The 25,321-nt window shown below is 44.1% G+C and overlaps 1 long non-coding RNA gene across 1 annotated transcript; it reads left to right on the top strand.

The window, feature by feature from the left end:
* Positions 1 to 212: 212 nt before the first annotated feature.
* Positions 213 to 14,893, top strand: LOC127928044 (uncharacterized). Its single transcript, XR_008130101.1, has 3 exons — positions 213 to 522; positions 10,997 to 11,047; positions 14,830 to 14,893. It is a non-coding gene; the product is annotated as an uncharacterized LOC127928044 (long non-coding RNA).
* Positions 14,894 to 25,321: the final 10,428 nt, after the last annotated feature.

Genomic DNA, 25,321 nt, shown 5'->3' with positions numbered 1-25,321 from the left:
GTGACTGACATCATGTGTGACCGCTTACAGTCTCACACACTCACTCACACTCACTCACTCCCTCACTCACTCTCTCTCTCACACACTGACAAACTAACGCCTGCTGGAAAAACAACTATTCTGTCTCGTAGAAACGATGAGGCACACACACTCACTCACTTACTCACTCTCACAAACACTCACTCACTCTCACACACACTCACACTCACACTCACTCCCACTCACTCTCTCACACACTCACATGCACTCACTCTCTCACACACTCACACTCTCACACACAAACAAACAAAGACACACACACACTCGCTCACACAAACACTAAACACTGAAGTGTGTGTTGTGTACTGCTGTTGCCTTGGCAACCCTTGCCCCTCACTCTCTCCCTCTGTGTGTGTTTTTCCCTCCTGTCCGTCGGCCCGTCCTCAGCCCGTCTCCTACTGACTTGGCTGGCCCTGAGAAGCAACAGCAGCCCCAGACGGTCCCAGAGCGACACGGGAACAAGACCGAGAGGAACACCTTCAGGTGAGTTCTGATACTGAACCTCTCAGAGACCGGGGGGGGACAGGGGGGGTACTGAGACAGGGTGGGGGGGACTGGGGGGACCCGGGGGTACGGGGGGGGACGGGGAGACCGGGGGGACTGAGACCGGGGGGGGGGGGACCGAGACCGGGGGGGGGGACAGTGACCGGGTGGGTGGGGGGGGGACAGAGACCCGGGGGGGGTCAGAGATTATGATGAAAGGGGGTTTATACCTGCTGAGCACTGTGATGAAAGCAGGATGGACGGGAGATTAAATACCTGCTGAGGGTCACTGTTATTATGATGAAAGCAGGGGGGTTATATACCTGCTGAGGGTCACTGTTATTATGATGAAAGCAGGGGGTTATATACCTGCTGAGGGTCACTGTTATTATGATGAAAGCAGGGGGGTTATATACCTGCTGAGGGTCACTGTTATTATGATGAAAGCAGGGGGGTTATATACCTGCTGAGGGTCACTGTTATTATGATGAAAGCAGGGGGGTTATATACCTGGGTTATATACCTGCTGAGGGTCACTGTTATTATGATGAAAGCAGGGGGGTTATATACCTGCTGAGGGTCACTGTTATTATGATGAAAGCAGGGGGGTATATACCTGAGGTCACTGTTATTAAGAAAGCAGGGGGGGGTTATATACCTGCTGAGGGTCACTGTTATTATGATGAAAGCAGGGGGGGGGGGGTTATATACCTGCTGAGGGTCACTGTTATTATGATGAAAGCAGGGGGGTTATATACCTGCTGAGGGGGATGAAAGCAGGGGGTTTATATACCTGCTGAGGGTCACTGTTATTATGATGAATATACCTGCTGAGGGGGGGGTTATATACCTGCTGAGGGTCACTGTTATTATGATGAAAGCAGGGGGTTATATACCTGCTGAGGGTCACTGTTATTATGATGAAAGCAGGGGGTTATATACCTGCTGAGGGTCACTGTTATTATGATGAAAGCAGGGGGTTATATACCTGCTGAGGTCACTGTTATTATGATGAAAGCAGGGGGGTTATATACCTGCTGAGGGTTATATACCTGCTGAGGGTCACTGTTATTATGATGAAAGCAGGGGGGTTATATACCTGCTGAGGGTCACTGTTATTATGATGAAAGCAGGGGGGTTATATACCTGCTGAGGGTCACTGTTATTATGATGAAAGCAGGGGGGTTATATACCTGCTGAGGGTCACTGTTATTATGATGAAAGCAGGGGGGTTATATACCTGCTGAGGGTCACTGTTATTATGATGAAAGCAGGGGGGTTATATACCTGCTGAGGGTCACTGTTATTATGATGAAAGCAGGGGGGGTTATATACCTGCTGAGGGTTATTATGATGAAAGCAGGGGGTTATATACCTGCTGAGGGTCACTGTTATTATGATGAAAGCAGGGGGGGTTATATACCTGCTGAGGGTCACTGTTATTATGATGAAAGCAGGGGGGGTTATATACCTGCTGAGGGTCACTGTTATTATGATGAAAGCAGGGGGGGCTTATATACCTGCTGAGGGTCACTGTTATTATGATGAAAGCAGGGGGGTTATATACCTGCTGAGGGTCACTGTTATTATGATGAAAGCAGGGGGGTTATATACCTGCTGAGGGTCACTGTTATATGATGAAAGCAGGGGGGTTATATACCTGCTGAGGGTCACTGTTATTATGATGAAAGCAGGGGGGTTATATACCTGCTGAGGGGGATTATATACCTGCTGAGGGTCACTGTTATTATGATGAAAGCAGGGGGGTTATATACCTGCTGAGGGTCACTGTTATTATGATGAAAGCAGGGGGTTATATACCTGCTGAGGGTCACTGTTATTATGATGAAAGCAGGGGGGGTTATATACCTGCTGAGGGTCACTGTTATTATGATGAAAGCAGGGGGGTTATACCTGCTGAGGGTCACTGTTATTATGATGAAAGCAGGGGGGGGGGGGGTTATATACCTGCTGAGGGTCACTGTTATTATGATGAAAGCAGGGGGGGGTTATATACCTGCTGAGGGTCACTGTTATTATGATGAAAGCAGGGGGGTATATATACCTGCTGAGGGTCACTGTTATTATGATGAAAGCAGGGGGGTTATATACCTGCTGAGGGGGGTCATATACTGTGAGGGTCACTGTTATTATGATGAAAGCAGGGGGGGGGTTATATACCTGCTGAGGGTCACTGTTATTATGATGAAAGCAGGGGGGGTTATATACCTGCTGAGGGTCACTGTTATTATGATGAAAGCAGGGGGGTTATATACCTGCTGAGGGTCACTGTTATTATGATGAAAGCAGGGGGGTTATATACCTGCTGAGGGTCACTGTTATTATGATGAAAGCAGGGGGGTTATATACCTGCTGAGGGTCACTGTTATTATGATGAAAGAAAGCAGGGGGATGAAAGCAGGGGGTTATATACCTGCTGAGGGTCACTGTTATTATGATGAAAGCAGGGGGTTATTATGATGAAAGCAGGGGGGTTATATACCTGCTGAGGGTCACTGTTATTATGATGAAAGCAGGGGGGTTATATACCTGCTGAGGGGGGGGGGTTATATACCTGCTGAGGGTCACTGTTATTATGATGAAAGCAGGGGGGGTTATATACCTGCTGAGGGTCACTGTTATTATGATGAAAGCAGGGGGGTTATATACCTGCTGAGGGTCACTGTTATTATGATGAAAGCAGGGGGTTATATACCTGCTGAGGGTCACTGTTATTATGATGAAAGCAGGGGGGTTATATACCTGCTGAGGGTCACTGTTATTATGATGAAAGCAGGGGGGGGTTATATACCTGCTGAGGGTCACTGTTATTATGATGAAAGCAGGGGGGTTATATACCTGCTGAGGGTCACTGTTATTATGATGAAAGCAGGGGGGTTATATACCTGCTGAGGGTCACTGTTATTATGATGAAAGCAGGGGGGGGTATACCTGCTGAGGGTCACTGTTATTATGATGAAAGCAGGGGGGGGTTATATACCTGGGTTATATACCTGCTGAGGGTCACTGTGTTATTATGGGGGTTATATACCTGCTGAGGGGGGGTTATATACCTGCTGAGGGTCACTGTTATTATGATGAAAGGGGGGGTTATATACCTGCTGAGGGTCACTGTTATTATGATGAAAGCAGGGGGTTATATACCTGCTGAGGGTCACTGTTATTATGATGAAAGGGGGGGTTATATACCTGCTGAGGGTCACTGTCACACTGTTATTATGATGAAAGCAGGGGGGTTATATACCTGCTGAGGGTCACTGTTATTATGATGAAAGCAGGGGGGTTATATACCTGCTGAGGGTCACTGTTATTATGATGAAAGCAGGGGGTTATATACCTGCTGAGGGTCACTGTTATTATGATGAAAGGGGGGGTTATATACCTGCTGAGGGTCACTGTTATTATGATAGGGGGTTATATACCTGCTGAGGGTCACTGTTATTATGATAGGGGGATGAGGGGTTATATACCTGCTGAGGGTCACTGTTATTATGATAGGGGGGTTATATACCTGCTGAGGGTCACTGTTATTATGATGAAATTATGATGAGGGGGGTTATATACCTGCTGAGGGTCACTGTTATTATGATGGGGGGGTTATATACCTGCTGAGGGTCACTGTTATTAATAGCCATCACACGTTGTTGTAGATGACCTTCACCAGTGTTTGGCAGTGTGGTGACTAGTATATTATTTGATCTGATGTCCACCATTGAGCTTTTAAATCCACTGCTGTTTTGGATGGACAACCAGCTCGCTGACATGAAAACATTTGTCGGTGACCATTTTAAGAGACATCGTCATTTGTCTTCAACCTCCCTTTGTTTCTGCTAGATGTTATAAACAGTAGGTGTCTAATGGTCATGGTTTGTATCACTGACTCTACATCATCTTTACTGAATTACCAGTCTTAACCTTCCTCTCTCTTCAGGTCAGCTTTGTCTCTGACTCTCTCTCCCCCTTCTGTGTGTTTCTCTCCCTCTTTCCTCTTCTCTCTCCTGTCCTCCTCCTTCCCTCTCTCCTGTCCCCCTCTCCCTTCCCCTCTTCCCTGTCCCCCTCTTCCTTCCCCTCTTCCCTGTCCCCCTCTTCCTTCCCCTCTCTCCTGTCCCCCTCTTCCTTCCCCTCTCTCCTGTCCCCCTCTCTCCTGTCCCCCTCTCTCCTGTCCCCTTCCTTCCCCTCTCTCCTGTCCCCCTCTCTCCTGTCCTCCTTCCCCTCTCTCCTGTCCCCCTCTCTCCTGTCCCCCTCTCTCTCTGTCCCCTCCTTCCCCTCTCTCCTGTCCCCCTCTTCCTTCCCCCTCTCTCCTGTCCCCCTCCCCTCTCCTGTCCCCTCCTCCTCTCTCCTGTCCCCTCTCTCCTGTCCCCCTCTCTCTGTCCCCTTCCTTCCCCCTCTCTCCTGTCCCCCTCTCTCCTGTCCCCCTCTCCCTGTCCCCTTCCTTCCCCTCTCTCCTGTCCCCCTCTTCCTTCCCCCTCTCTCCTGTCCCCCTCTCTCCTGTCCCCTCTCTCCTGTCCCCTCTCTCCTGTCCCCCTCCTCTCTGTCCCCCTCTCTCCTGTCCCCCTCTCTCCTGTCCTCCTTCCCCTCTCTCCTGTCCCCCTCTCTCCTGTCCTCTTCCTTCCCCTCTCTCCTGTCCCCCTCTCTCCTGTCCCCCTCTCTCCTGTCCTCCTTCCCCTCTCTCCTGTCCCCTTCCTTCCCCTCTCTCCTGTCCCCCTCTCTCCTGTCCTCCTCCTTCCCCTCTCTCCTGTCCTCCTCCTCTCCCCTCTCTCCTGTCCTCCTCCTCTCCCCTCTCTCCTGTCCTCCTCTCCCCTCTCTCCTGTCCTCCTCCTCTCCCCTCTCTCCTGTCCTCCTCCTCTCCCCTCTCTCCTGTCCTCCTCCTCTCCCCTCTCTCCTGTCCTCCTCCTCTCCCCCTCTCTTCCCCTCTCCTCCTCCTCTCTCCCCCTCTCTTCCCCTCTCTCCTGTCCTCCTCTATTCCCCTCTCTCCTCTCCCCCTCCTTCATAATGTCTGGTTGCCATCCTTTTTCTCTTTCCTTGCTGTTGTGGTTGCCCAAAATTCCTCCCTTCCCTCGTTCCCTCCCTCCCTCCCTCTCCTTGTGCAGCTCTGAGCAGGCCAGCCACAGTGCCGTTTGGTGAGTAGCCCTCTGCACGGCCAAAGAATGTGACTTTCTGTGAGGTGCTGTTGTGATTTTAAATCATTATGATAGTTAGTCATTTAAAGGAATGAGAGACAGAGAGAGAGCGGGAACGAGATGGAGGAAGAGAGGAGGGAGGAAGAGGGGGAGGGATGAAGCATGGATGAGAAGGGAGGGAGGGAGCCGCCACGCTGTTCAGACTTCCTGACAACAACCAACAGATGGACCCGTCAATTCAAATCCCCAATTAGAGACTTCTATTCAGGCCTTATGTAACAGGGCTGTCACTGGTACGTTAGCTGTATAGCTAAAGAGGTTTACCATATTCTGTCACTGGTACGTTAGCTGTATAGCTAAAGAGGTTTACCATATTCTGGTACGTTAGCTTTATAGCTAAAGAGGTTTACCATATTCTGGTACGTTAGCTTTATAGCTAAAGAGGGTTACCATATTCTGGTACGTTAGCTTTATAGCTAAAGAGGTTTACCATATTCTGGTACGTTAGCTTTATAGCTAAAGAGGGTTACCATATTCTGGTACGTTAGCTTTATAGCTAAAGAGGTTTACCATATTCTGGTACGTTAGCTTTATAGCTAAAGAGGGTTACCATATTCTGTCACTCTGTACAGTATCTAGCATCACATTGAGGCTGAATTATGGTGAAACATACAGTATAAATGACTGTAACATACAGTATAAATGATTATAACATACAGTATAAATGACTGTAACATACAGTATAAATGACTGTAACATACAGTATAAATGACTGTAACATACAGTATAAATGACTGTAACATACAGTATAAATGACTGTAACATACAGTATAAATGATTATAACATACAGTATAAATGATTGTAACATACAGTATAAATGATTATAACATACAGTATAAATGATTATAACATACAGTATAAATGATTATAACATACAGTATAAATGATTGTAACATACAGTATAAATGATTGTAACATACAGTATAAATGACTGTAACATACAGTATAAATGATTATAACATACAGTATAAATGATTATAACATACAGTATAAATGATTATAACATACAGTATAAATGATTATAACATACAGTATAAATGATTATAACATACAGTATAAATGACTAACATACAGTATAAATGATTATAACATACAGTATAAATGACTAACATACAGTATAAATGATTATAACATACAGTATAAATGACTATAACATACAGTATAAATGATTATAACATACAGTATAAATGACTAACATACAGTATAAATGATTATAACATACAGTATAAATGATTATAACATACAGTATAAATGATTATAACATACAGTATAAATGATTATAACATACAGTATAAATGATTGTAACATACAGTATAAATGATTGACATACAGTATAAATGATTGTAACATACAGTATAAATGATTGTAACATACAGTATAAATGACTGTAACATACAGTATAAATGACTAACATACAGTATAAATGATTGTAACATACAGTATAAATGATTATAACATACAGTATAAATGATTATAACATACAGTATAAATGATTATAACATACAGTATAAATGATTGTAACATACAGTATAAATGATTGTAACATACAGTATAAATGACTGTAACATACAGTATAAATGACTGTAACATACAGTATAAATGACTGTAACATACAGTATAAATGATTGTAACATGCAGTATAAATGACTGTAACATACAGTATAAATGACTGTAACATACAGTATAAATGACTGTAACATACAGTATAAATGACTGTAACATACAGTATAAATGATTGTAACATACAGTATAAATGACTGTAACATACAGTATAAATGACTGTAACATACAGTATAAATGACTGTAACATACAGTATAAATGACTGTAACATACAGTATAAATGACTGTAACATACAGTATAAATGACTGTAACATACAGTATAAATGACTGTAACATACAGTATAAATGACTGTAACATACAGTATAAATGACTGTAACATACAGTATAAATGATTGTAACATACAGTATAAATGATTATAACATACAGTATAAATGATTGTAACATACAGTATAAATGACTGTAACATACAGTATAAATGACTAACATACAGTATAAATGATTATAACATACAGTATAAATGATTATAACATACAGTATAAATGATTATAACATACAGTATAAATGACTGTAACATACAGTATAAATGACTAACATACAGTATAAATGACTGTAACATACAGTATAAATGACTGTAACATACAGTATAAATGACTGTAACATACAGTATAAATGACTGTAACATACAGTATAAATGACTGTAACATACAGTATAAATGACTGTAACATACAGTATAAATGACTGTAACATACAGTATAAATGACTGTAACATACAGTATAAATGACTGTAACATACAGTATAAATGACTGTAACACCCCATCCTGTTGATAGAACCATATAGGGCCAAAGGTTGAACACGCGGAGCAACACTGATTCAGGCAACGGGTGAAATAACATGGGAAAAATGCTTGCTACGCTGCTCCCATTTTCAGCTATTTTCTTTCCCTGGCCTGTCTCTGTCTCTGTTTAAACCCTCTCTTCTCTTTCCCTGGCCTGTCTCTGTCTCTGTTTAAACCCTCTCTTCTCTTTCCCTGGCCTGTCTCTGTCTCTGTTTAAACCCTCTCTTCTCTTTCCCTGGCCTGTCTCTGTCTCAGATGGTTAAACCCTCTCTTCTCTTTCCCTGGCCTGTCTCTGTCTCTGTTTAAACCCTCTCTTCTCTTTCCCTGGCCTGTCTCTGTCTCTGTTCAGATGTTTAAACCCTCTCTTCTCTTTCCCTGGCCTGTCTCTGTCTCTGTCCAGATGGTTAAACCCTCTCTTCTCTTTCCCTGGCCTGTCTCTGTCTCTGTTTAAACCCTCTCTTCTCTTTCCCTGGCCTGTCTCTGTCTCTGTTTAAACCCTCTCTTCTCTTTCCCTGGCCTGTCTCTGTTCAGATGTTTAAACCCTCTCTTCTCTTTCCCTGGCCTGTCTCTGTTCAGATGTTTAAACCCTCTCTTCTCTTTCCCTGGCCTGTCTCTGTCTCTGTTTAAACCCTCTCTTCTCTTTCCCTGGCCTGTCTCTGTTCAGATGTTTAAACCCTCTCTTCTCTTTCCCTGGCCTGTCTCTGTTCAGATGTTTAAACCCTCTCTTCTCTTTCCCTGGCCTGTCTCTGTCTCTGTTTAAACCCTCTCTTCTCTTTCCCTGTCTCTGTTCAGATGTTTAAACCCTCTCTTCTCTTTCCCTGGCCTGTCTCTGTCTCTGTTTAAACCCTCTCTTCTCTTTCCCTGTCTCTGTTCAGATGGTTAAACCCTCTCTTCTCTTTCCCTGGCCTGTCTCTGTCTCTGTTTAAACCCTCTCTTCTCTTTCCCTGTCTCTGTTCAGATGTTTAAACCCTCTCTTCTCTTTCCCTGGCCTGTCTCTGTCTCTGTTTAAACCCTCTCTTCTCTTTCCCTGGCCTGTCTCTGTCTCTGTTTAAACCCTCTCTTCTCTTTCCCTGGCCTGTCTCTGTTCAGATGTTTAAACCCTCTCTTCTCTTTCCCTGGCCTGTCTCTGTCTCTGTTCAGATGTTTAAACCCTCTCTCTCCCTGGCCTTTCCCTGGCCTGTCTCTGTCTCTGTTCAGATGTTTAAACCCTCTCTTCTCTTTCCCTGGCCTGTCTCTGTTCAGATGTTTAAACCCTCTCTTCTCTTTCCCTGGCCTGTATCTGTCTCTGTTTAAACCCTCTCTTCTCTTTCCCTGGCCTGTCTCTGTTCAGATGTTTAAACCCTCTCTTCTCTTTCCCTGGCCTGTCTCTGTTCAGATGTTTAAACCCTCTCTTCTCTTTCCCTGGCCTGTCTCTGTTCAGATGTTTAAACCCTCTCTTCTCTTTCCCTGGCCTGTCTCTGTTCAGATGGTTAAACCCTCTCTTCTCTTTCCCTGGCCTGTCTCTGTTCAGATGTTTAAACCCTCTCTTCTCTTTCCCTGGCCTGTCTCTGTCTCTGTTTAAACCCTCTCTGTTTAAACCCTCTCTTCTCTTTCCCTGGCCTGTCTCTGTCTCTGTCCAGATGTTTAAACCCTCTCTTCTCTTTCCCTGGCCTGTCTCTGTCTCTGTCTAGATGTTTAAACCCTCTCTTCTCTTTCCCTGGCCTGTCTCTGTCCAGATGTTTAAACCCTCTCTTCTCTTTCCCTGGCCTGTCTCTGTCTAGATGTTTAAACCCTCTCTTCTCTTTCCCTGGCCTGTCTCTGTCTCTGTCTCTGTTTAAACCCTCTCTTCTCTTTCCCTGGCCTGTCTCTGTCCAGATGGTTAAACCCTCTCTTCTCTTTCCCTGGCCTGTCTCTGTCTCTGTTTAAACCCTCTCTTCTCTTTCCCTGGCCTGTCTCTGTCTCTGTTCAGATGTTTAAACCCTCTCTTCTCTTTCCCTGGCCTGAGTTATAGATCTGTCATTCTCATTGAAAGTCTAAGAAGTGTCAGATCTGTTCTATTCGTGCTATTGTGTTTCTGCTTCCCATTCTTCGGTTTGGTTTTTTGTGTCTTTTACTTTCGGTTTTGTTCACCAGCTGAAAATACTATATTTTTGGGGTTATTGAAAATATATTCCACTGCAGTTTAGATGGTACAATGACTCTCTACACTAGACGTGTTTGTTTTGTCATATAAACTGAAATTAGGGGAACTATTAGAAATTTTATCAAACCAGGAAATGGAGGAGTGATGTCTGTACGTTGCATATTTTAATGAATGGTTTCAACAGCTGCATGGAATTGGTTCTGATGAGGCGGCAGTTTGGAATGCAATGATGACACAATGGTTATGACTATCACATTCTGTTCAGATGTTCTAATTACCATGGAGACCAGGGTTACCATGCTCACTGTCTCTGTCTATATGAGGAGCTTGGAGACCAGGGTTACCATGCTCACTGTCTCTGTCTATATGAGGAGCTTGGAGACCAGGGTTACCATGCTCACTGTCTCTGTCTATATGAGGAGCTTGGAGACCAGGGTTACCATGCTCACTGTCTCTGTCTATATGAGGAGCTTGGAGACCAGGGTTACCATGCTCACTGTCTCTGTCTGTATGAGGAGCTTGGAGACCAGGGTTACCATGCTCACTGTCTCTGTCTATATGAGGAGCTTGGAGACCAGGGTTACCATGCTCACTGTCTCTGTCTGTATGAGGAGCTTGGAGACCAGGTTACCATGCTCACTGTTATCTCCCCAGCCCAGAGGACTGTACTGTAGAGGTTTAAACTAATGTTATCTCCCCAGCCCAGAGGACTGTACTGTAGAGGTTTAAACTAATGTTATCTCCCCAGCCCAGAGGACTGTAATGTTGATATGGACAAGCCCGTCCTCAGGAAGTTTCAGTAAGTACGGTTATGGAGCGTCGTGTTGCATGATGGGAGGTGATCGACCTGCTTTGGAGCCTGCTGCTGCATTCTGGGAGCTAGGGGTCATGTTTGTGTTCCAAATGGTGCCCTATTCCCTATATAGTGCACTACTATAGACAAGAGACCTATTCCCTATATAGTGGTACTACTATAGACCAGAGCCCTATTCCCTATATAGTGGCACTACTATAGACCAGAGCCCTATTCCCTACATAGTGGTACTACTATAGACCAGAGCCCTATTCCCTATATAGTGGTACTACTATAGACCAGAGCCCTATATAGTGGTACTACTATAGACCAGAGCCCTATATAGTGGTACTACTATAGACCAGAGCCCTATTCCCTATATAGTGGTACTACTATAGACCAGAGCCCTATTCCCTATATAGTGGTACTACTATAGACCAGAGCCCTATTCCCTATATAGTGGTAATACTATAGACCAGAGCCTACCAGAGCCCTATTCCCTATATAGTGGTACTACTATAGACCAGAGCCCTATTCCCTATATAGTGGTACTACTATAGACCAGAGCCCTATTCCCTATATAGTGGTACTACTATAGACCAGAGCCCTATTCCCTATATAGTGGTACTACTATATAGTGGTACTACTAGACCAGAGCCCTATTCCCTATATAGTGGTACTACTATAGACCAGAGCCCTATTCCCTATATAGTGGTACTACTATAGACCAGAGTCCTATTCCCTATATAGTGGTACTACTATAGACCAGGGCCCTATTCCCTATATAGTGGTACTACTATAGACCAGAGCCCTATTCCCTATATAGTGGTACTACTATAGACCAGAGCCCTATATAGTGGTACTACTATAGACCAGAGCCCTATTCCCTATATAGTGGTACTACTTTAGACCAGAGCCCTATTCCCTATATAGTGGTACTACTATAGACCAGAGCCCTATTCTCTATATAGTGGTACTACTGTAGACCAGAGCCCTATTCCCTATATAGTGGTACTACTTCAGACCAGAGCCCTATTCCCTATATAGTGGTACTACTATAGACCAGAACCCTATTCCCTATATAGTGGTACTACTATAGACCAGAGCCCTATTCTCTATATAGTGGTACTACTATAGACCAGAGCCAATAGGGTTTTAATGGCCAACAGGACTATGTATTGAATAGGGTGCCAATTGGGACGTAGCCTGGGTGTAATGGTGTGTTGATATTAACGGTGTGGTGTGGGGTCTGCGGTTTATGATTTAAAGTCCGGTTCGACCAATCAATTTAACAGGGTTTTAATCATGAACATTGATTGACAGGTTCAAGACACAGACGGAGCAGAATGAAGCTAAACGGAAATGTCATGCTCAACATCTAGAGTAGCTAATGCTAATCCCAGAACACCATGCTAGAGTAGCTAATGCTAATCCCAGAACACCATGCTAGAGTAGCTAATGCTAATCCCAGAACACCATGCTAGAGTAGCTAATGCTAATCCCAGAACACCATGCTAGAGTAGCTAATGCTAATCCCAGAACACCATGCTAGAGTAGCTAATGCTAATCCCAAAACACCATGCTAGAGAAGTTAATGCTAATCACAGAACACCATGTTAGAGTAGCTAATGCTAATCCCAGAACACCATTTTCCACCACCATGCTAGAGTAGCTAATGCTAATCCCAGAACACCATGCTAGAGTAGCTAATGCTAGTCCCGGTCCACGCTAGAGTTCTAAAAGAAATCAGACCAGGGGGTGAAAAAAATAGACTACTGCAATCTGATTGGCTGAACGCAATACGGACCATCTGGAATTAGCATTAGCTACTCTAGCATGGTGTTCCTGGATTAGCATTAGCTACTCTAGCATGGTGTTCTGGGATTAGCATTAGCTACTCTAGCATGGTGTTCCTGGATTAGCATTAGCTACTCTAGCATGGTGTTCTGGGATTAGCATTAGCTACTCTAGCATGGTGTTCTGGGATTAGCTCTAGCATGGTGTTCCTGGATTAGCATTAGCTACTCTAGCATGGTGTTCCTGGATAAGCATTAGCTACTCTAGCATGGTGTTCTGGGATTACAATTAGCTACTCTAGCATGGTGTTTCCGGGATTAGCATTAGCTACTCTAGCATGGTGTTCCTGGATAAGCATTAGCTACTCTAGCATGGTGTTCCTGGATTAGCATTAGCTACACTAGCATGGTGTTCCTGGATTAGCATTAGCTACTCTAGCATGGTGTTCCTGGATAAGCATTAGCTACTCTAGCATGGTGTTCCTGGATTAGCATTAGCTACACTAGCATGGTGTTCCTGGATTAGCATTAGCTACTCTAGCATGGTGTTCCTGGATTAGCATTAGCTACTCTAGCATGGTGTTCCTGGATTAGCATTAGCTACACTAGCATGGTGGTGGAAAATGGTGTTTCATAAAGAAAGTACAAATATTTTATTTTTTTCTTTCTTCGCCTTCTCGCCATTAAATGGAGTTACAGATGAAATCTACGCCTTTTCAGCCTAAATGAATGTTTTATGTACGAACCGGTCCACAGGGGATACGAGGCTGTAGCCGGCTGCATTAGCATTAGCAGCCTAAATGAGTGTTTTATGTACGAACCGGTCCACAGGGGATACGAGGCTATAGCCGGCTGCATTAGCATTAGCAGCCTCAATGAGTGTTTTCTGTACGAACCGGTCCACAGAGGATACGAGGCTATAGCCGGCTGCATTAGCATTAGCAGCCTCAATGAGTGTTTTCTGTACGAACCGGTCCACAGGGGATACGAGGCTATAGCCGGCTGCATTAGCAGCCTAAATGAGTGTTTTCTGTACGAACCGGTCCACAGCGGATACGAGGCTATAGCCGGCTGCATTAGCATTAGCAGCCTAAATGAGTGTTTTATGTACGAACCGATCCACAGGGGATACGAGGCTGTAGCCGGCTGCATTAGCATTAGCAGCCTAAATGAGTGTTTTCTGTACGAACCGGTCCACAGGGGATACGAGGCTATAGCCGGCTGCATTAGCATTAGCAGCCTCAATGAGTGTTTTCTGTACGAACCGGTCCACAGGGGATACGAGGCTATAGCCGGCTGCATTAGCATTAGCAGCCTCAATGAGTGTTTTCTGTACGAACCGGTCCACAGCGGATACGAGGCTATAGCCGGCTGCATTAGCAGCCTCAATGAGTGTTTTCTGTACGAACCGGTCCACAGGGGATACGAGGCTATAGCCGGCTGCATTACAGTCCCTTTGGACGGTAAAATGAAACGGCTCAGTACTTAACTCATGAGATTAAAGCAGTAAATCTGAGTGATGTATCGCAGTGATCCAGGGGCCCTATTTTATCTGGAGTAGCTGCCCACCCCTGCTGAGCCCTCGCCTGGGGAGGGAGGGAGAGTGAGTCCCTGGTGTGGTGGTTGGCTTGGCTTCCGTCGCTGGCTAGGACCTTGCCATCTGAGAGCGTGGGGCAGCATATCTGTGGCAGGGGCCGAGGAATGTAATGGCTCTCACAGCCATGCTGCAGGGTATGGTGTCTGTTCTGGGAATGAACATCAAATTGTTTTGGTTATAAATGATATGTGTGTATTTCCAGACTATAATCAGTTTGTCTGATTCAGGTCCTGTGGGTTTTCTCTCTCTCTCCTAATCTGTCTGATCTAATCTATTGTTTTGTTGCTGTGATCCTGGGTGATTTTTTTGCCATGCTTGCCCCGTAATGGTGTGGTCGACACCCCTCCATGGCGGCTCAGTCACCTCCAGTTACCTCCATGTCTGTGTTCCTGTAGAGGCACCTTCCTCCGCAACCTGGTCGCCACCCAGTGGGAGAAGACGAGCAGGAGCCAGCACGAGCTCCAATAGCTGTCCCAGGATAGGCTGTCCCAGGATGACCCCATAGTCACGTCCCCCAGTGCAGAGGAGGAGACCTCTTCACCTGCAGACAGCAGCCCCAGTACACCCACTGAAGGTACAGTACCCCCTGCCAACCCTGCCATACCCTCCCCAGCTCCTCTAGCCCAAATACCCCAGCTGAAACCTACCCCTACCCTAGCCCCCAGGTACAGTACCTAACCTTGGTACAGTACCCTAACCTTGCCATACCCTCGTCCTCTAGCCCAAATACCCCAGCTGAAACCTACCCCTACCCCTACCCCCTAACCTTGCCATACCCTCGCCCCCCCAAATACCCCAGGTACACCCTAGCCCCCAGGTACCCCTAACCTTGCCATACCCTCGTCCTCTAGCCCAAATACCCCAGCTGAAACCTACCCCTACCCTAGCCCCCATCAGTACCCTAAGGCCCTCGTTCTAGCCGTCCTAAACCTACCCCTAGTGACATGCACATGGTGCCCTCGTGGTCGGCAAGCTGAAACTCTGTGCGTCATCACAACCTTGCCCTCAGAATGAGGAAGTGTTGTCGGGAGCGAGAGGAGGCTGATCCTCGCTCCTTATCCAGTCCGATTGGCCCCCAGAGTACCAGGGCCTGCAGTGGCAGACCCTGGGGCAGGACGTGACCTCACAGGTAGTACCTCAACTCACGCTGGGAAGGTTCGGGAGTTTCTCATCAGAGACCTGGAATAGAGGAGGAATAGACCTGGAATAGGTACTGAGGAGGAATAGACCTGGAATAGGTAACAGTTAATGAGGAGGAATAGACCTAGACCCTAGGTACTGAGGAGGAATAGACCTGGAATAGGTACTGAGGAGGAATAGACCTGGAATAGGTACTGAGGAGGAATAGACCTGGAATAGGTACTGAGGAGGAATAGACCTGGAATAGGTACTGAGGAGGAATAGACCTGGAATAGTTACTGAGGAGGAATAGACCTGGAATAGGTACTGAGGAGGAATAGACCTGGAATAGTAACAGTTACTGAGGAGGAATAGACCTGGAATAGTTACTGAGGAGGAATAGACCTGGAATAGGTACTGAGGAGGAATAGACCTGGAATAGGTACTGAGGAGGAATAGACCTGGAATAGTTACTGAGGAGGAAATAGACCTGGAATAGTTACAGTTAGGAGGAGGATAGACCTGGAATAGTTACTGAGGAGGAATAGACCTGGAATAGGTTACTGAGGAGGAATAGACCTGGAATAGTAACAGTTACTGAGGAGGAATAGACCTGGAATAGTTACTGAGGAGGAATAGTTACTGAGGAGACCTGGAATAGTTACTGAGGAGGAATAGACCTGGAATAGAGAGGAGGAATAGACCTGGAATAGTAACAGTTACTGAGGAGGAATAGACCTGGAATAGTTACTGAGGGGAATAGACCTGGAATAGTTACTGAGGAGGAATAGACCTGGAATAGTTAACAGTTACTGAGGAGGAATAGACCTGGAATAGTTTACTGAGGGGAATACTGAGGAGGAATGAATAGACCTGGGAATAGACCTGGAATAGTTACTGAGGAGGAATAGACCTGGAATAGTTACTGAGGAGGAATAGACCTGGAATAGTAACAGTTACTGAGGAGGAATAGACCTGGAATAGTTACTGAGGAGGAATAGACCTGGAATAGTAACAGTTACTGAGGAGGAATAGACCTGGAATAGTTACTGAGTTACTGAGGAGGAAATAGACCTGGAATAGTTTACTGAGGAGGAATAGACCTGGAATAGTTCCTGGAATAGTTACTGAGGAGGAATAGACCTGGAATAGTGACTGAGGAGGAATAGACCTGGAATAGTAACAGTTACTGAGGAGGAATAGACCTGGAATAGTTAATAGTTACTGAGGAGGAATAGACCTGGAATAGTTAATAGTTACTGAGGAGGGATAGACCTGGAATAGTTACTGAGGAGGAATAGACCTGGAATAGTTACTGAGGGGGAATAGACTGAGGAGGAATAGACCTGGAATAGTTAATAGTTACTGAGGAGGAATAGACCTGGAATAGTGACTGAGGAGGAATAGACCTGGAATAGTAACAGTTACTGAGGAGGAATAGACCTGGAATAGTAACAGTTACTGAGGAGGAATAGACCTGGAATAGTTAATAGTGACTGAGGAGGAATAGACCTGGAATAGTAACAGTTACTGAGGAGGAATAGACCTGGAATAGTTAATAGTTACTGAGGAGGAATAGTTACCTGGGAGGAATAGACCTGGAATAGTGACTGAGGAGGAATAGACCTGGAATAGTGACTGAGGAGGAATAGTTACTGAGGAGGAATAGACCTGGAATAGTGACTGAGGAGGAATAGACCTGGAATAGTGACTGAGGAGGAATAGACCTGGAATAGTTACTGAGGAGGAATAGACCTGGAATAGTTAATAGTGACTGAGGAGGAATAGACCTGGAATAGTTAATAGTGACTGAGGAGGAATAGACCTGGAATAGTGACTGAGGAGGAATAGACCTGGAATAGTGACTGAGGAGGAATAGACCTGGAATAGTGACTGAGGAGGAATAGACCTGGAATGGGCAGAAGTGTGTTGTATTTCCACGTGACCTGACCAGGAAACCCCGAGGAAGAAAAGCTCTTGGCTCTGTCCGGACGGGGTTCGTTTTACTGGGACAGGTCGGCTAATGAAATGATGTGCTTGAGCACAAAACACCACATATGTTATTTTGACTATTCCAGCCAGAATAACCTTCTGTTTCCTGACCAACTCCAAGGCCCTCTGATAATACTAGTTTTCCTCACCAACTCCAAGGCCCTCTGATAATACTAGTTTTCCTCACCAACTCCAAGGCCCTCTGATAATACTAGTTTTCCTGACCAACTCCAAGGCCCTCTGATAATACTAGTTTTCCTCACCAACTCCAAGGCCCTCTGATAATACTAGTTTTCCTGACCAACTCCAAGGCCCTCTGATAATACTAGTTTTCCTCACCAACTCCAAGGCCCTCTGATAATACTAGTTTCCTGACCAACTCCAAGGCCCTCTGATAATACTAGTTGTCCTGACCAACTCCAAGGCCCTCTGATAATACTAGTTGTCCTCACCAACTCCAAGGCCCTCTGATAATACTATTTTTCCTCACCAACTCCAAGGCCCTCTGATAATACTAGTTTTCCTCACCAACTCCAAGGCCCTCTGATAATACTAGTTTTCCTCACCAACTCCAAGACCCTCTGATAATACTAGATTTCCTCACCAACTCCAAGGCCCTCTGATAATACTAGTTTTCCTCACCAACTCCAAGACCCTCTGATAATACTAGTTCTGTGCCATCGACATTTTTGAGAGACTTTACAGGAAAGAAAACCAATAACTCATTTGATGAATTGCTTAAAACAAAGTGCGTTATATTTCATATGAAAGGTCCTACATTTATCAACTTTTAACAGCGAACGTTTTTTTGTGCCAAATAACTGAAATTGAACAGCGTCAAATACTTAAATGTCATTAGATGTGAGATGGAATTATTATTATTATTATTATTATTATTGATTATTGTGTCTCTTTAATGAAACACTCTGATGTCAGCAGGAGATCTCAAAGCTGATTCCCGACTGAGCTTAAACCTTTTGGCAACTTCATTTTCTCATCCATATAAACACATCTCAGGTGTCAGTTCAGGAGCGATATATTATGGGGGACACCTCTACATTATCACACTTCCTCCAGTGGTATATTATGGGGGACACCTCTACATTATCACACTTCCTCCAGTGATATATTATGGGGGACACCTCTACATTATCACACTTCCTCCAGTGATATATTATGGGGGACACCTCTACATTATCACACTTCCTCCAGTGATATATTATGGGGGACACCTCTACATTATCACACTTCCTCCAGTGATATATTATGGGGACACCTCTACATTATCACACTTCCTCCAGTGATATATTATGGGGACACCTCTACATTATCACACTTCAGTGATATATTATGGGGACACCTCTACATTATCACACTTCCTCCAGTGATATATTATGGGGGACACCTCTACATTATCACACTTCCTCCAGTGGTATATTATGGGGACACCTCTACATTATCACACTTCCTCCAGTGGTATATTATGGGGGACACCTACATTATCACACTTCTGTGATATATTATGGGGGACACCTCTACATTATCACACTTCCTCCAGTGATATATTATGGGGACACCTCTACATTATCACACTTCCTCCAGTGATATATTATGGGGACACCTCTACATTATCACACTTCCTCCAGTGATATATTATGGGGGACACCTCTACATTATCACACTTCCTCCAGTGATATATTATGGGGACACCTCTACATTATCACACTTCCTCCAGTGGTATATTATGGGGGGCACCTCTACATTATCACACTTCCTCCAGTGGTATATTATGGGGACACCTCTACATTATCACACTTCCTCCAGTGGTATATTATGGGGGACACCTACATTATCACACTTCAGTGATATATTATGGGGGACACCTCTACATTATCACACTTCCTCCAGTGATATATTATGGGGGACACCTCTACATTATCACACTTCCTCCAGTGGTATATTATGGGGGGCACCTCTACATTATCACACTTCCTCCAGTGATATATTATTATTATCACACTTCCTCCAGTGGGGGGACACCTCTACATTATCACACTTCCTCCAGTGATATATTATTATGGGGACACCTCTACATTATCACACTTCCTCCAGTGATATATTATGGGGGACACCTCTACATTATCACACTTCCTCCAGTGGTATATTATGGGGACACCTCTACATTATCACACTTCCTCCAGTGATATATTATGGGGGACACCTCTACATTATCACACTTCCTCCAGTGGTATATTATGGGGACACCTCTACATTATCACACTTCCTCCAGTGATATATTATGGGGGACACCTCTACATTATCACACTTCCTCCAGTGATATATTATGGGGACACCTCTACATTATCACACTTCCTCCAGTGATATATTATGGGGACACCTCTACATTATCACACTTCCTCCAGTGATATATTATGGGGGACACCTCTACATTATCACACTTCAGTGATATATTATGGGGACACCTCTACATTATCACACTTCCTCCAGTGATATATTATGGGGACACCTCTACATTATCACACTTCAGTGATATATTATGGGGACACCTCTACATTATCACACTCCAGTCACTCTACAGTGATATATTATGGGGACACCTCTACATTATCACACTTCCTCCAGTGATATATTATGGGGGACACCTCTACATTATCACACTTCCTCCAGTGATATATTATGGGGACACCTCTACATTATCACACTTCCTCCAGTGATATATTATGGGGACACCTCTACATTATCACACTTCCTCCAGTGATATATTATGGGGACACCTCTACATTATCACACTCCAGTGATATATTATGGGGACACTCTACATTATCACACTTCAGTGATATATTATGGGGACACCTCTACATTATCACACTTCCTCCAGTGATATATTATGGGGACACCTCTACATTATCACACTTCCTCCAGTGATATATTATGGGGACACCTCTACATTATCACACTTCCTCCAGTGATATATTATGGGGACACCTCTACATTATCACACTTCCTCCAGTGATATATTATGGGGACACCTCTACATTATCACACTTCCTCCAGTGATATATTATGGGGGACACCTCTACATTATCACACTTCCTCCAGTGATATATTATGGGGACACCTCTACATTATCACACTTCCTCCAGTGGTATATTATGGGGAGCACCTCTACATTATCACACTTCCTCCAGTGGTATATTATGGGGACACCTCTACATTATCACACTTCCTCCAGTGATATATTATGGGGGACACCTCTACATTATCACACTTCCTCCAGTGATATATTATGGGGACACCTCTACATTATCACACTTCTCCAGTGGTATATTATGGGGACACCTCTACATTATCACACTTCCTCCAGTGATATATTATGGGGGACACCTCTACATTATCACACTTCCTCCAGTGGTATATTATGGGGACACCTCTACATTATCACACTTCCTCCAGTGATATATTATGGGGGACACCTCTACATTATCACACTTCCTCCAGTGGTATATTATGGGGACACCTCTACATTATCACACTTCCTCCAGTGATATATTATGGGGACACCTCTACATTATCACACTTCCTCCAGTGATATATTATGGGGACACCTCTACATTATCACATTCCTCCAGTGATATATTATGGGGGACACCTCTACATTATCACACTTCCTCCAGTGATATATTATGGGGACACCTCTACATTATCACACTTCCTCCAGTGATATATTATGGGGGACACCTTCTACATTATCACACTTCCTCCAGTGATATATTATGGGGACACCTCTACATTATCACACTTCAGTGATATATTATGGGGGACACCTCTACATTATCACACTTCCTCCAGTGATATATTATGGGGGACACCTCTACATTATCACACTTCCTCCAGTGGTATATTATGGGGGACACCTCTACATTATCACACTTCCTCCAGTGGTATATTATGGGGACACCTCTACATTATCACACTTCCTCCAGTGATATATTATGGGGGACACCTCTACATTATCACACTTCCTCCAGTGGTATATTATGGGGACACCTCTACATTATCACACTTCCTCCAGTGGTATATTATGGGGGACACCTACATTATCACACTTCAGTGATATATTATGGGGGACACCTCTACATTATCACACTTCCTCCAGTGGTATATTATGGGGACACCTCTACATTATCACACTTCCTCCAGTGGTATATTATGGGGGACACCTCTACATTATCACACTTCCTCCAGTGGTATATTATGGGGACACCTCTACATTATCACACTTCCTCCAGTGGTATATTATGGGGACACCTCTACATTATCACACTTCCTCCAGTGATATATTATGGGGGACACCTCTACATTATCACACTTCCTCCAGTGGTATATTATGGGGACACCTCTACATTATCACACTTCCTCCAGTGGTATATTATGGGGGACACCTACATTATCACACTTCAGTGATATATTATGGGGGACACCTCTACATTATCACACTTCCTCCAGTGGTATATTATGGGGACACCTCTACATTATCACACTTCCTCCAGTGGTATATTATGGGGGACACCTACATTATCACACTTCAGTGATATATTATGGGGGACACCTCTACATTATCACACTTCCTCCAGTGATATATTATGGGGGACACCTCTACATTATCACACTTCCTCCAGTGATATATTATGGGGACACCTCTACATTATCACACTTCAGTGATATATTATGGGGACACCTCTACATTATCACAGTGATATATTATGGGGACACTTCATTATCACACTTCCTCCAGTGGTATTTATGGGGGACACCTCTACATTATCACACTTCAGTGATATATTATGGGGACACCTCTACATTATCACACTTCCTCCAGTGATATATTATGGGGGACACCTCTACATTATCACACTTCAGTGATATATTATGGGGACACCTCTACATTATCACACTTCAGTGATATATTATGGGGGACACCTCTACATTATCACACTTCCTCCAGTGGTATATTATGGGGACACCTCTACATTATCACACTTCCTCCAGTGATATATTATGGGGACACCTCTACATTATCACACTTCCTCCAGTGATATATTATGGGGACACCTCTACATTATCACACTTCCTCCAGTGGTATATTATGGGGACACCTCTACATTATCACACTTCCTCCAGTGGTATATTATGGGGGACACCTCTACATTATCACACTTCCTCCAGTGATATATTATGGGGACACCTCTACATTATCACACTTCCTCCAGTGATATATTATGGGGACACCTCTACATTATCACACTTCCTCCAGTGATATATTATGGGGACACCTCTACATTATCACACTTCCTCCAGTGATATATTATGGGGACACCTCTACATTATCACACTTCCTCCAGTGATATATTATGGGGACACCTCTACATTATCACACTTCAGTGATATATTATGGGGACACCTCTACATTATCACACTTCAGTGATATATTATGGGGACACCTCTACATTATCACACTTCCTCCAGTGATATATTATGGGGGACACCTCTACATTATCACACTTCAGTGATATATTATGGGGACACCTCTACATTATCACAATTCCTCCAGTGATATATTATGGGGACACCTCTACATTATCACACTTCAGTGATATATTATGGGGACACCTCTACATTATCACACTTCCTCCAGTGGTATATTATGGGGACACCTACATTATCACACTTCCTCCAGTGATATATTATGGGGGACACCTCTACATTATCACACTTCCTCCAGTGATATATTATGGGGGACACCTCTACATTATCACACTTCCTCCAGTGGTATATTATGGGGGACACCTCTACATTATCACACTTCCTCCAGTGATATATTATGGGAACACCTCTACATTATCACACTTCCTCCAGTGATATATTATGGGGGACACCTCTACATTATCACACTTCCTCCAGTGATATATTATGGGGGACACCTCTACATTATCACACTTCCTCCAGTGGTATATTATGGGGACACCTCTACATTATCACACTTCCTCCAGTGATATATTATGGGGACACCTCTACATTATCACACTTCCTCCAGTGATATATTATGGGGGACACCTCTACATTATCACACTTCCTCCAGTGATATATTATGGGGGACACCTCTACATTATCACACTTCCTCCAGTGATATATTATGGGGACACCTCTACATTATCACACTTCCTCCAGTGATATATTATGGGGACACCTCTACATTATCACACTTCCTCCAGTGGTATATTATGGGGACACCTCTACATTATCACACTTCCTCCAGTGATATATTATGGGGGACACCTCTACATTATCACACTTCCTCCAGTGATATATTATGGGGACACCTCTACATTATCACACTTCCTCCAGTGATATATTATGGGGGACACCTCTACATTATCACACTTCCTCCAGTGATATATTATGGGGACACCTCTACATTATCACACTTCCTCCAGTGATATATTATGGGGACACCTCTACATTATCACACTTCCTCCAGTGATATATTATGGGGACACCTCTACATTATCACACTTCAGTGATATATTATGGGGACACCTCTACATTATCACACTTCCTCCAGTGATATATTATGGGGGACACCTCTACATTATCACACTTCAGTGATATATTATGGGGACACCTCTACATTATCACAATTCCTCCAGTGATATATTATGGGGGACACCTCTACATTATCACACTTCAGTGATATATTATGGGGACACCTCTACATTATCACACTTCCTCCAGTGATATATTATGGGGACACCTCTACATTATCACACTTCCTCCAGTGATATATTATGGGGGACACCTCTACATTATCACACTTCCTCCAGTGATATATTATGGGGACACCTCTACATTATCACACTTCCTCCAGTGATATATTATGGGGACACCTCTACATTATCACACATCCTCCAGTGATATATTATGGGGACACCTCTACATTATCACACTTCCTCCAGTGATATATTTTGGGGACACCTCTACATTATCACACTTCCTCCAGTGATATATTATGGGGGACACCTCTACATTATCACACTTCCTCCAGTGATATATTATGGGGACACCTCTACATTATCACACTTCCTCCAGTGATATATTATGGGGACACCTCTACATTATCACACTTCCTCCAGTGGTATATTATGGGGACACCTCTACATTATCACACTTCCTCCAGTGGTATATTATGGGGGACACCTACATTATCACACTTCAGTGATATATTATGGGGGACACCTCTACATTATCACACTTCCTCCAGTGGTATATTATGGGGACACCTCTACATTATCACACTTCCTCCAGTGGTATATTATGGGGGACACCTACATTATCACACTTCAGTGATATATTATGGGGACACCTCTACATTATCACACTTCCTCCAGTGATATATTATGGGGACACCTCTACATTATCACACTTCCTCCAGTGGTATATTATGGGGGACACCTCTACATTATCACACTTCCTCCAGTGATATATTATGGGGGACACCTCTACATTATCACACTTCCTCCAGTGATATATTATGGGGACACCTCTACATTATCACACTTCCTCCAGTGATATATTATGGGGGACACCTCTACATTATCACACTTCCTCCAGTGGTATATTATGGGGACACCTCTACATTATCACACTTCCTCCAGTGATATATTATGGGGACACCTCTACATTATCACACTTCCTCCA

Source organism: Oncorhynchus keta, unplaced genomic scaffold (assembly GCF_023373465.1).
Source record: "Oncorhynchus keta strain PuntledgeMale-10-30-2019 unplaced genomic scaffold, Oket_V2 Un_scaffold_20273_pilon_pilon, whole genome shotgun sequence".
NCBI lineage: Eukaryota > Metazoa > Chordata > Actinopteri > Salmoniformes > Salmonidae > Oncorhynchus > Oncorhynchus keta.
Note: the sequence above shows the minus strand (reverse complement) of the source record. Positions and strands in the feature narration are given on the sequence as shown.